Source organism: Stegostoma tigrinum, chromosome 7 (assembly GCF_030684315.1).
Source record: "Stegostoma tigrinum isolate sSteTig4 chromosome 7, sSteTig4.hap1, whole genome shotgun sequence".
Classification (NCBI taxonomy): domain Eukaryota; kingdom Metazoa; phylum Chordata; class Chondrichthyes; order Orectolobiformes; family Stegostomatidae; genus Stegostoma; species Stegostoma tigrinum.
The window spans coordinates 84,753,348-84,766,401 of record NC_081360.1 but is presented as its reverse complement, the minus strand read 5'-3'; the positions used below and the strand labels follow the sequence as shown (position 1 = coordinate 84,766,401).

Genomic DNA, 13,054 nt, shown 5'->3' with positions numbered 1-13,054 from the left:
ACAACAGTGTCAGCGACTTCTCCTTCCTTGGCAGCGGGTCAAGTGAGGCAGATGGGGTGTTGGGCAGACGGTGGGGTTGGTGGAAAGGGGGAGGGAGGACGATTCATCTCAAGCAGCTGCATGATTCAGCCAGCAAAACAACAAAGAAAGTTGCAGAAAAATTGTCAGTCAACTCTAAAGCCTAGTTCTTTCCACCTTCCCCCACCCCACCACCCAGAATTTCCTCAGGGTACTGTTTCCAATAATTTGATACGTTACATCCTCTTTTTCTTCTGGCTGAGGTATGGAAATGTCAAATCCTCCCAGCCTTTACAATCCGAACCTTTGCCTCAGTAGGGTACCACAGCATGCTTTCCCCTAACTCACCGTCCACTGCTGTTTCAGACTTAGACTATTATAAAAGTGGTGGCCCTTGCTTTGCCATCATGCCCATAAAATTAACTGACAAATTCATGAAGCAAGGGATACAATTGCTCATTTGTCTGAGATGATTAACGTGGGGACATATTTTCTTTACCATCACCAGATGAGGACACAAAAGGTTTTGGCTTCCTGATGGGGGAGAACGTTATTATAAATATTTTCCCTTCCAGCTCAGTGCACCTAATAAAAGCTCGATTCTCCCAAATTATAAACTCCTTTGTGAGCAGGGCAAGGCTTAATGCAAGCACACCACTGACCCCTATAATTCGTTCCATTCCTGTCTGCAGTTAGATTACATTACCAGCAGGTCAGAGGGAAACCTCAGACTGTGTGCACTTGTCTTTGGTGTGTTATGTTCTGTCAACTTCTTACTAAAAGGGATAGAGAAAAGTACCAAAGCACATATCAGAAATAAACAATGGACCCTGCTTTAAACATCACAAGTGTTGAAAAAGTCAATATTCATTATTCAAACAAAATAATTTGTACAATGGAAATCTACTGATCCCACTCTTCCATTTGTGCAGCTTGCCCAGTAGTGTCTATGTCTGATAAGCACTGGGTGTGAATATTTAATTTTAAAAGTAATTTTTTAAAGAATTTAAAAATTCCTTGTAAAAACTTTTATGACCTGCCAACATCTACATACAATGTAACAGGTGGGAAAACCCAATAACTTCAGTGGTTCAACTTTATCAAATAAAAATGTTCCAGAAAATGAACTGCACCCCTGTAGAATTGTTCACACACCTTCAAATGAAATGATAGCATGTAATTACTTGGCAGGAATACAATTAGTAGGTGCTGCTTAGATTTATAGCAATCAACTAACAGAAAGAAAAGAAGAAATAACTGCATTTATAGCATCTAATCATCTCACTGAGTGAATTATGTTTGGACCACTGTGACTGCTGTTAGTTTGGTTAACACAGCAGGCACAGCTCCTGAGCAGCAATTAAATAAATTACTGCATTAATTGATTGAGGAGCATTAAGTGGACCACCAGGCAAACTCACTGCTTTCTTTTGAAAAGGGCTGTGGGACATTTATTATTCACATGAAAGGCAGATGGAGCCTGGACTTAACATCTCATTTGAAAGATAGCATCTTCAGAAATGAGGCACTCCCTCAATGCTGCACTTCAAGTGTCAGATTAGATTATGCGCTTAAGGTTCTGGTATGGGACTTGATCTCATAGCCTCCTGACCTAGAGGTGAAAGTATTTCCAACTGAGTTCAAGTACATCCTATTGGTTTTTTATACATTCCTGTGTAAATTTTGAGCATTGACTTGTGACAGCACCAGTGATTTATGAACAGATATCCTAGGGATGAAATTCCCTCTCATTACACCCATTTTCAAGCACTAGGAAGGATGAAGGTCCAGCTAAGCGGCCAGCTTTCCATGCCCAGCAGCTTCGGAAGCCTGTTACCTTGTCATTTTTGGCATTCTATGGGTATCTCTGTGATGACTATTTTCAGCAGGCATCAGGCACGTTGAATTTGCTAATGTGCTCTCCCCCTTCAGTCCTATACTTCACACCAGAAATTGGTATTACCCTGAATGCAGCCAACATCAGGGTGACTTAATTGACATTGGGCCTAACCAAACTATTAAAGTGATTATTGGAGGCTGTCAACCAAATGTAATTTCTTTTAACAGAAAAGCTTAATGTGACAAACAAGTACGGTTCACCTGGTACCACATAAAAACACTGCAAGCTCTTCTCAGCGCCCTCCCTATTGTACTGGAACCCCCTTCCTCCTCCTTACTCACCTCAGCAGAGCCATGTGTTGTCAGTATCACAAAGTGTTATGTAATAGAAGGAGACCATTCAGCCCACTTTGTCTGTACTGGCTGCAAAGTGGTTACAGTGCATGTCCCTGGAATATTAACCCAAGGTGTGTTCCCTCCCCACAAAATCTGAGCCTAACTAATACAATGGTGTAAAAACAATTTTTCAAACCCATGGGTTTAAGTTATTCTGGAGATTTGAGCTCATAGTCTGTGTTTAGGGTGTGCAGCCTTGTTGCTGGTGTCATTTCTCAGAGGAGGCCATAAATTGAGGTACTCAATACCCTCTCAGGTGAATGTAGATGTTCTCTTTCGAAGATATGAAGAAGAGTAAGGGAGTTCCCCTGTTGTCCAGGCTGACATTTCTTACACAACTAATACCTTAAAATAATTAATCCTGTCATTGATTCCATTGCTATTTATTGAGATTTCACTGAATGTGTTTGCACTTCAAAAGTACTTCATTGACTGGACATCACTCTAACATTGTAAAAGACTACATATTTGCAAGTTTTCTTTTTTCCTCAATACGGAATTTTTTACAGACATGAGGGATAATCTGTGGATAGAAGCTACTAGTGTGTGCAAGGAGTCATTGACTGTGCGTTGCTGCTGGTCATTTGAAATGTGGCATTGTACTAATCAGCCAGATTCCAGTGTGCTGAACATGAGCATGTACAGTACCACCAGTATTTTAAACAGATCTTGGTGATAAGGGCTCACCAAAAACAAACCTCTACAAGGCTAACTATGCCAAATATTCAACAGGACAGAGACCAATGCATAGGAAGACTTTGATTTTTTTAAAATCAGAATTTCTGCAGGAAGAGCACCTCACATTTCGCTTGGGAACCCTACAACCCAATGGTCTCAATATGGACTTCACAAGCTTCAAAATCTCCCCACCCCTGACCTCATTCCAAAACCAGCCCAACTCATCCCCACTTCCTTGACCTGTCTGTCTCCTCTCCACCTATCTGCTCCTTTATCCACTTTCCATCCACCTCCCCCCATCTGTCTATTTATTTCAGAGTGCCCTTTCCCTCCTCCATTTCTGAAGAAGGGTCCAAACCCGAAATGTCAGCTTTCCTGCTCCTCTGATGCTGCCTGGCCAGCTCTACAACTGGTTATCCCAGATTCTCCAGCATTGGCAGTTTCGACTATCACAATTATCATTTTCCAGTATCAGTGAATGTGATCTTACTTCTCTCAGGAGAGAGAAATTGTTGTGTCTTCGCAGTGCGAAAAATATCGCTCATGGTTTGACAAACAGGGATTGAAGGCACACTGTTGGTGATTTTCTGCACCACACTAAGCAACTGATTTAGCCAATCTCCTGAAACTGTGGATTCTCATTTCAAAACAGTGCTTTTGCACTTAATGTTCTGCACGCTCAATTTTTTGGGAAATTATCTACTTTGGGATGTAACAAACCTCCACCAACTATTGGCCACAGAGTGCATCTGATAATGGGATCTCCATGTTAACATGGTCCTGCTTCTCAATAAAAGATGCCCCATCAAAAACATGAGACAGCTTACCACTAGGTATAATAATCATGAGCTATTAGCCAGACTGGGAAGTGGAATTTTTCGTGAAATGACTTTCTGATTTTGTTGACAGATGGACAAGGAAATTTTGCCAAAGTGCACTCAGCTGAAATCAGCTATCATAACATTCGAAGGCTCTGCACTGAATGCTGGAGAGTGCAACTAGTGGAGATTTAGTCTACTTTTGGTAGTCCAGACTCAATGGACCATAGGGCCTCTTATGAAGTCTATGATTCTTTGTTAATCAAAGATAGCAGGCTGAACCTGGGATCTTCCTCTCTGTATGGTTTAATGTTTTAAGTTTTAAACCTTAATAATTTTCTACACTATAAGCCTTCATCTTTTGCCAGTTTCTTAACCAAATATTTAATAACAAGACTTAGAAGCTACAGCATTTAGAATTTGCTTTATTGTCACATGTACACAAATGAGTACAGTGAAAAGTTTATAAATCGCCACTTAACGGTGCCATCTTAGGTACATAGGTGCCTGGGTACAGATTCTTAATTACAATTTCTTAGGGAAAAAGTTGGAAGGAAAGATAAGGATATTAAAATTCCAGCATTACAGATCATAGGAATAAATTAGAAAAATAAAATGTTCAGAATAATAGTCTTTCCAACCGCAGTCCCCATTGGCACCTAGGCTCAGTTATGCTTGTGCAAATGGAATTATTTTCTAGTGTAGAACAGTTGTAGTCCTTCCAAAACAAGAATACTCCAGTTTTCAAAGTGAGGCCAGTGTATAAAAAACACAAATCTCTTCTACCCACATTCATCTGTTGAGCTTTATACTTGGACCTTCAGTTCTGGATCAAAACACAAACTGGGTGTTTTTCCAGTTCCTCAATAGAAAAGTGAAAGCATAAGAATGAATTATGTTAGGCAGAAATATCCTCTGGCCCGGTTACAAATCAGGGGGAAAACAGTCTGTGTAACTTTGGGCATTGCCTTCTTCTGGAGAGAAGGTTCATTATCAATAAAGAAGGAGCCCGCAGAATCACCAAGGTCGGATGAACTCTTGGCAAATTCTGCACAGGTTCCAAGATAGGCAACAGCCTGAGAATCAGGCACACACAAAGTTTCTATGCCTGCAAACCTGGACAGCATACTAATGACACATTAAGTAACTGAAATACTTTACAGCAATACTTTCTGAGACAACTAATAAGGATCAGATGGCAGGGTCAAAACAAGGGGGCATTTTTTTTTAAAATGAGAAGAGAAAGATTTAAAAAGGACACAAGCGATAATTAATTTTGTTTTTACACACAGAGCAATTTGTGTGTGGAATGCATTGCCAGAGAAAGTGGTGGATGCAGGAACAGTTCCAACATTTAGAGGATATTTGGATAAGTACATGAATAGGAAGGGTTTGGATCACGTGCCCGGAGATGGAACTGGTTTAGTTTGGTAACCTAGTCGGCATACACTTGTCGGACCAAAGGATCTGTTTCCACGCTGTATGACTCAATGACAAATAAAAACAAGATGAGAAACTAAACAGATCAGCAGCATTCATGGAAAGAGAAACAATGTTAACATTTTGGGCAGGTTACCTCGAGTCAGAACATTATCCTGAAACTTTTCACGGAATTTTATGTTTATCTTGACAAAGTGTGATTTGTATCATGTGGTTTCGAGGGATTCTTCTATGTGAGGCTTGGCAAGTTCTCTCACCATATTCTACCAAAAGCACTAATTATCTACCCCATCATATGGTATCCCTTCAGTTTGATTCTATCATTATCTTACCACTTGCTATTCCCAGAACAAGTCACCACTCCATTGAAAGACCAGCATCCTTTGTGCCCATGCCATTTTGAAAAGCCTCTGACAATTTGGTGTCGCCCCTTACTGTCAGCAGAATGGTACAGCAGCCACAAAGTCATGCTGATCATGGCAAATATGTGCCACGGTTTACAGTCTCCAACACTTACACCTTTCTCTCACCCTTGTCGCCACATGACAAACAGGCCACCTAATGGACCAGTTCTTAGCTACATCTGGTCTGCAAACCTCTAGTTCACCGTCACTGTGTCCACAGCACCTACTGCAGATTCCAAAGTTCATCATTGTCCATTAGGGGAACAGCACATACAGGCTAACAATTCAACAATTGCAAATGAGGAGATTTTATTCACTGACTGCAAATTGCTTGAGACAGGATGACAAACACTGGATGTCAATAACTAAGGGTCTATGAATAATGTCCTGGGCTACAGTTTGGGCTTTGGAGACAGGGAGACCCTGCAGAGCAAGTGGCGAGCTGAAGTCACCAGGTACCCACCCTGGTTTCCATGTTCAGTATTTTTCAACATCTTGTGTGACATGTTTGATAAGGTAGGAATCTGAATATGAATGAGGTGAGTTAGGCTGTTGACAAGGCCTTTAATAAGCAATAATCTCCCTCCATTGACAACTCACTGTTGCTTAGCAAGAAACCTTCCACGCTGCTTATCAAAAACATGAAAGATGGAGTGAGATGCGCCTAATGTTGAGATGGGTCACCCCAGACTTCTCATCCAGTTCTCACACAAACAGTGCCACAGCCCATACTGCTCAGACTCCTGTGGGTGTTCCATCCATTAACTTTGTTTCGCTGTCTATGATCTTTAAAGGCATGCCATCGACAGGGAATCAATTTTGTAAAAATCTGTGCAGCAGTAGAAATATTTCATTAAAAGGCAGCTCCAAAGCAATAGAAAATAGATATTCGTTAGGGGGAACAAGTTGTTTAAAATAAGAAAGCCCATTTAAAAAAAACTCCAACTCTTGTGATCCAACACTTTGCTGATGCTGAATGTAACCACAGCTGAGGACTGTTCTACTTGAACCATCAAGATTCTCAGCCTGGTGAATCCAGAGGCCATTGTTCAACCTGCAGACATCCATTTGGAGGAAATATGGATTTTAGTCATCTAAAAAGTGAGATGGACATTCGCTGTGTTCATCCAGCTCCACACTTTGTTACCTTGGATTCTCCAGCATCTGCAGTTCCGATTATCTCTGGACATTCCAACTATTTTATTTGGTCATGAGGATGTTTGGTCATGAAGGATGAGCAATGGCAATGAGCGACATGGTGGGTCAGTGGTTAGCACTGCTGCTTCAGAGCACCAGGAATGTGGGTTCGATTCCACCCTCAGGCAACTGTCTGTGTGGAGGTTGCACATTCTCCCTACATCTGTGTGGGTTTTCTCTGGGTGCTCTGGTTTCCTTCCAAAGTTCAAAGATATGCAGGTTAGAATCACAGAATCCTTACAGGCCATTCAGCCCAACAAGTCCACACCAGCCCTCCGAACAGCATCCCACCCAGACCCATTCCCCCAATTTCCCATGTTTAACCCACCTAATATAAACATCCCTGGGCACAATGGCAATTTAGCATGGCCAATCCACCTACCTTGCACATCATTCTGAGGATGGCGTAGCTATGCTAAATTGCCCACTGTGTTTGGGGGAATGTAGATTAGGCGGGTTATAGGGAGAATGGGTCTGGGTGGGATGCTCTGAGGGTCAATGTGGACTTGTTAGGACGAAGGACCTGTTCCAACTCTGTAGGGATTCTATGATCAACTGGAACAATGTTGTGAATTCGCTCTTCATACAATTTTGTTAGCTTGAAGCACGGACGAATTGCTCCTGCAAGCAACTCTAATTGTACTGAAAATAAAATTGGTACTGATAATGGTATAAAGATTAATAATGTGGACAGGATGCAGACTAATGGTTGTCTGGTGCATCTGTCTGGAGAATAAAAGATATCTGGCAATGACTGCATGGAGATAATATCAGAGGGTAATTATGTAGAAAATAGTAGGTACTGGGTGGTGATTACATAGAGAACTACTGAGTAGTGAAAAAATCATTTTTAAATAGAGCTCTGCACACAGAAAAAACTATAGAATAGTTTCAGAGGCCTTTTATTCTTGAAATTAAAGAGATTGAGGACTTAGAATCACTGGTGATATGTGTTTGTTGTGTATACTGTTTGCAGTTTGCAATTGATTAACTTTGTTGTAACATATGGTTGACAATCTTTGGCAGCTGTGTGCCATATTCTTGGTACATAATATTAAACATATAAAAGGATTCATAAGAATTACTTCATTGAAGCAAGACTGGAAAATAACCTGGTGGCCACACAGAAACTGTTACAAGATGTACTGTAACAAGAGTTCAAAAACACGCAACGTAAATCTAAAATACAACTTCAGAACAATGAGAACTTGGCTCTGGGATATGACAAAAGGAGTGCTTTTATACTTGTTGAGCAGAAAAATGCCAGAATTTGATTTCAGTGGATAAGCAACAACTCACGGCCACATTGTTGAACCAAATATAAATATGCAGCATGGAGGCTCCTGATGGATATAGTCTGAGTCAGAATTTGGCTTGAAAGTATCCTATGTGGTGGTGTTATGCTTGGACCTGGAATTCCCTGTGATTAGAGTCACTAAGAGAAGATCTGGACCCAACAGTAATATCAACTGGAACAGAAACTGTGTTGGTTTCATGTTCAGACTCATTTAGCTAACATGGCTTTGTTCTCCTGTCAAACTTTAAAGCATTATCATTAACCACTTGGACATTTCAAACTGTTGCTATTGATAATAATTGCGGTCAACTCATTTTGTACTAAGCACTTTGTAAAATCAACATGGTTTGCAGATGTAGTTAGTGTTTGTCAATTATATCAGGTGAATTTCTCATTCTTTATGATGGTATTTTCGGGACTGATTATTCAAAGATCCCGTTTGTAAAAAGATGTCAAATCGGTAACTTGTTTTCACCCTGATACAGCTTTATAGTCTTGCCAATGAGGCTGAATGCTTGCAGTGCTCAGAGAAACTTGGGCTTACATTGTGCAGGATTTTCTGATGTTTCAGTGCATCGCTCAGAAATCGCACAAAGCTGCTAACTGAATGTCTGAAGTGTACCACCAACCCCCACCAGCAAACAGGGATGGAAAGGCCAGAAAATCAATCCTAGCACAGAGTGAAGGCCCAAACCAGAAGATTCCTTAAAATGGTGCAATCCCATGTTACCATCCACCTTATATTGCTGGTGATACTAACTCTTGGGAAGCCATGATGTGGAGGCGCTGGTGTTGGATTGGGGTGGGCAAGATCAGAAATCACACAACATCACGTTATAGTTCAATAGGTTTATTTGAAAACACAAGCTTTTATAGCCTCAGTCCTTCTTCAGGGACTAACACCTGCAGAGGGACTGAGGCTCCAAAAACTTGTGTTTTCAAATAAACCTGTTGGACATGTGATTTCTAACTGTAAGGAAGAGGCTGCAAAGGAGAAGAAAAGTGACCAGTTTTAGGAAAAGTGGCAATATATCTCCTTGACTCCTGAGAACATTCAAACAACATTCTTTAGATCATGGTGAGCTGTCACTGCGGATTGCGAGGATTTAACACGATGTGTTACATGACCCTGCAAGTATACCTCAATGTCCTTGGGAACCTATCAGGTCTTAACTTAGTGAGAACCCCAGTTAATCACTAATAGGTTAGTTGGAAAAGTTATTATTTTGCTCTAAAGGGTCAGCTGCATAGGAATTGAACGTGAGAAAGCATTCAGCAAAGCCTATTAATCAAGTAATTGGGATATTTTCTGGATGTTTATGTATGAAGACTATTAAAGTTAATGATACATTAACAAAGTTGAGAAGGAGTTTTGAACTACAGAATGGATAGTAAAATGTACTCTCTCACCTTCTCACTGTTTTTTTAGACAAATAAGGCAATATATTTGGCCTAGATAATGAAATGTGAGGCTGGATGAACACAGCAGGCCCAGCAGCATCTCAGGAGCACAAAAGCTGACGTTTCGGGCCTAGACCCTTCATGATGATGAAGGGTCTAGGCCCGAAACGTCAGCTTTTGCGCTCCTGAGATGCTGCTGGGCCTGCTGTGTTCATCCAGCCTCACATTTCATTATCTTGGATTCTCCAGCATCTGCAGTTCCCATAATCACTAATATATTTGGCCTCTCAGGTAGCTGTTGACTACCAGCTGGCATCCAATAAAGTGTGGAAAGAAGGGTTCCCCAAGCTAGTCTGGCGAGAAGGAGGCACGAGGCATTCTGGGTCAGGAGGGACACCATCATTTATGCAGCCCAGAGAAGTACCTCTGTTTTACCTGGACACACAAAGGAATGAAGCAACCATTTACCTTGATGAATTTTGGTCTGTTAAGGGTAATGTGATGCAGTGAGTCTGGAGTCAGGGACTAGGGTAAGATTGGAATTTGTGCTTTCGTATAGTGTTTGTAACAGATGAATTAAAATCTTGGTGGGTCTTTCTTTGTGTCATTCACAATGAAAATTAACAACCAGAACAACAACATACTAGTCACTTCGACTGGGTGAAGGACTTACAGGCTCTCTGAGGTACCCGTTACACTATCGCTACCATTTCAAAGCAACCCAGCAGCCATACCCAATGCTAATAGGGACATTACTATTAACAAGGACACTCTGTGAGCATTTTTCTACTCAAGGACACCCTGTGAGCAATAAGGAGCATTTTTGTCCTGATTAATGCTCTCCCATTTTCAGAGTCAAATAAAGATGTAGGAGGGTGGAATTCTTGTTTTGACCTATTTAGGATGGTTTTGACTAAAGCACTATACGTGCTTTATTAAATCAGGACAAAAATGCTCCTTAAACAATGGGCACAGGCATGGAAGACCTGGGCCCTAAATCTGGCCTTAATTTTCTTTTGTAATAAAAAATGCCAGTCTGAGGATGACATAATGGGAAATTGTGTTATAACTGAAATGATTAAGTACTGTCACAATACTGAATCAAGAATCATTGGAAGTAAGAAATGTTGTCATAAATAATTAAGTTTCAAATCACATGCATATATTCTTATTTTGACAAAGGTATGACAAGTCACTCATATTATGAGAAAGAGCATTCAGAAATTATTATCAGAAAAACTGATACTACAGAATATCAGATGATCTTTTCCAAAGAGTAACAACTTATGTACGAACATTTAGGTTTTTGGGTTGCTTCAAGCCTACCTATTCCAGTTTATTTTGGTTTCCAGATGGTAAATCACTAAATAGTGGAAGCAAAATTACCATTACTCTGAAAATGTATATCTTTGTCTGGAGATCTAGGTAAACTTTTGAAAACAAACCAAACAAAAACAAACAGCAAATCTGTAAGGTAATTGTTTTTGGCTACTAGACTAAGCTTATCTCTCAAAACGTGATAAATTATCACATCAAAACTCGTGTCAAACTTCAAATATTTATTAGAAGATGTTTGTGCAAATGTAATCATTTATTAAAAGATACATTTGTTCAAAACTTCAGATTTTGAGGCAACATTTCATCATGTTAAGTATGTGTATTTTTAAATATTAAATCACATAATATTGAATACCTTTCATAGAATGCTTTTGTTGTCACATTAAACATTTGAATTAATCTTTATTCCTGCTGCTATTACTTAAGTTTTAAAATATACAGTTTTGTTGGTAATGTATAATTATGTAGTGACTTCAACGTGTCCCAAGGTGGCCAAGACAGAGGAAAAATTAGGAGTGACTAAAGACTGGTCAAAAGATGTGTTTTATGGCAAGGCTTGAAAGGAGAAGACTGTGAAGAGGCAAAGAAATTTTGAACAGCAATTGCAGAATAAATATCAGTATTATTTTCCTAAATTTGTTGTTAAAAGGAAATCAGTTTTATGAAATATCCCACGAAGGAAAAAGTCAAAAATAAATTATAAGCCACCCCCACACATACACAGAATCTGTTCGGACGAGGAGGAACGAGACAAACACCTGAAGGTGTCAAAGGATGCTCTTGTAAGAATAGGATGCAATGCTCAACTCATCGACTGCCACTTCCGATGTGCCACAGTGTAAAATCATAATGGCATCCTCAGAAGACAGATATGGGATACGTCTACAGGGTACCCTTCATCATCGAGTACTTCCCGCGAGAGGAGAAACTACACCATGCTCTTTGCAGCCTTCAAAACATCGTCAATGACAATGAACACCTCACCAAGATCTCCTCCACTCCTCAACTTCTTGCCCTCAAACAGCCACCGAATCTTAAACAGGCCATAGCTCACAGCAAACTGCCCAGCTTTCAGGACAACATTGACCACAACACTATACAACCCTGTCATGGTAACCTCTGCAATATACCTCAGATCATCAACATACCATCACATATGGGAACACCACTCATCACATACATAGCAGATACTCCTGTGACTCGGCCAACATTGTCTATCTCATATGCTGCAGGCAGGAATGCCCTGAAGCATGGTATATTGGCAAAACCAAGCAGACGCTACAACAATGATGAATGGGCATTGTGCAACAATCACCAGGCAAGGATGTTCCCTCCCAGTGGGCGAACACTTCAGCAGTCAAGGACATTCTGTCTTGGTTCTTAGGATAAACGTACTCAAACACGGACTTCAGATACACAACAATGCAGAGGCTGATAGCTAAGTTCAGTGCCCATGAGGAAGGCCTCAATGGGGACCTTGAGTTCATGTCACACTTACAACTGATACCCCCCCACAGTACACACTCACACACAAACACACACCCTCTCTCAAGCTCTCGAGCGCATATGCGTACACACACACACACACACACACACACAAACACACACACAAACACACACACACATGGAAATTCAACGGGGTGGATTTATGTTTGCAGATTCATTCTATTTTGTTCAAAAAGCACACAATTTATAGACATCAGTCAATGTTGCGTTTTATAAATTCCTACTTTAGAAATAAAACCAGTCTGACTCCAAACTGAAACACAAACAGATTCTAAACAAGGCCTCACACCTAACTGCATTGTCTGACCTAAAATGTCACCTCTTCTTTACACTGATAAAACCTTTAGTTCTCTCAGGACAGTGACTTCAAAACAATTCATGGATTTACATATATATATTAAAACCTCCTAACTGATTAAAGATTTAACAACATCTTATGTTTATTTAATACATCCTCATCAGTGTTGTGACCCTTTGATCTTTTACTTATAAATTTTGTGTCTGATACTGCGTCTCTCACTAACATCCGAAGAAGGACTGAGACTCTGAAAGCTTGTGATTTCAAACAGACCTGTTGGACTATAACCTGGTGTCGTGTGATTTCTGACCTTTTCCACCCCAGTCCAACACCAGCACCTCCACATCATGAAATTTAAGTAGGAACTGGAAAACTATTTAAGTTCTCAATTTCAAACAGAGGTAGACGAGAAGAATTCCATTGA

The 13,054-nt window shown here is 40.4% G+C and overlaps 1 protein-coding gene across 3 annotated transcripts in view; it reads right to left on the bottom strand.

Annotated features, from left to right (window-relative positions):
- Positions 1-13,054, bottom strand: part of lypd6 (LY6/PLAUR domain containing 6) — a 247,224-nt gene that overhangs the window by 34,433 nt on the left and 199,737 nt on the right. The gene's annotated exons all lie outside the window — the stretch shown is intronic.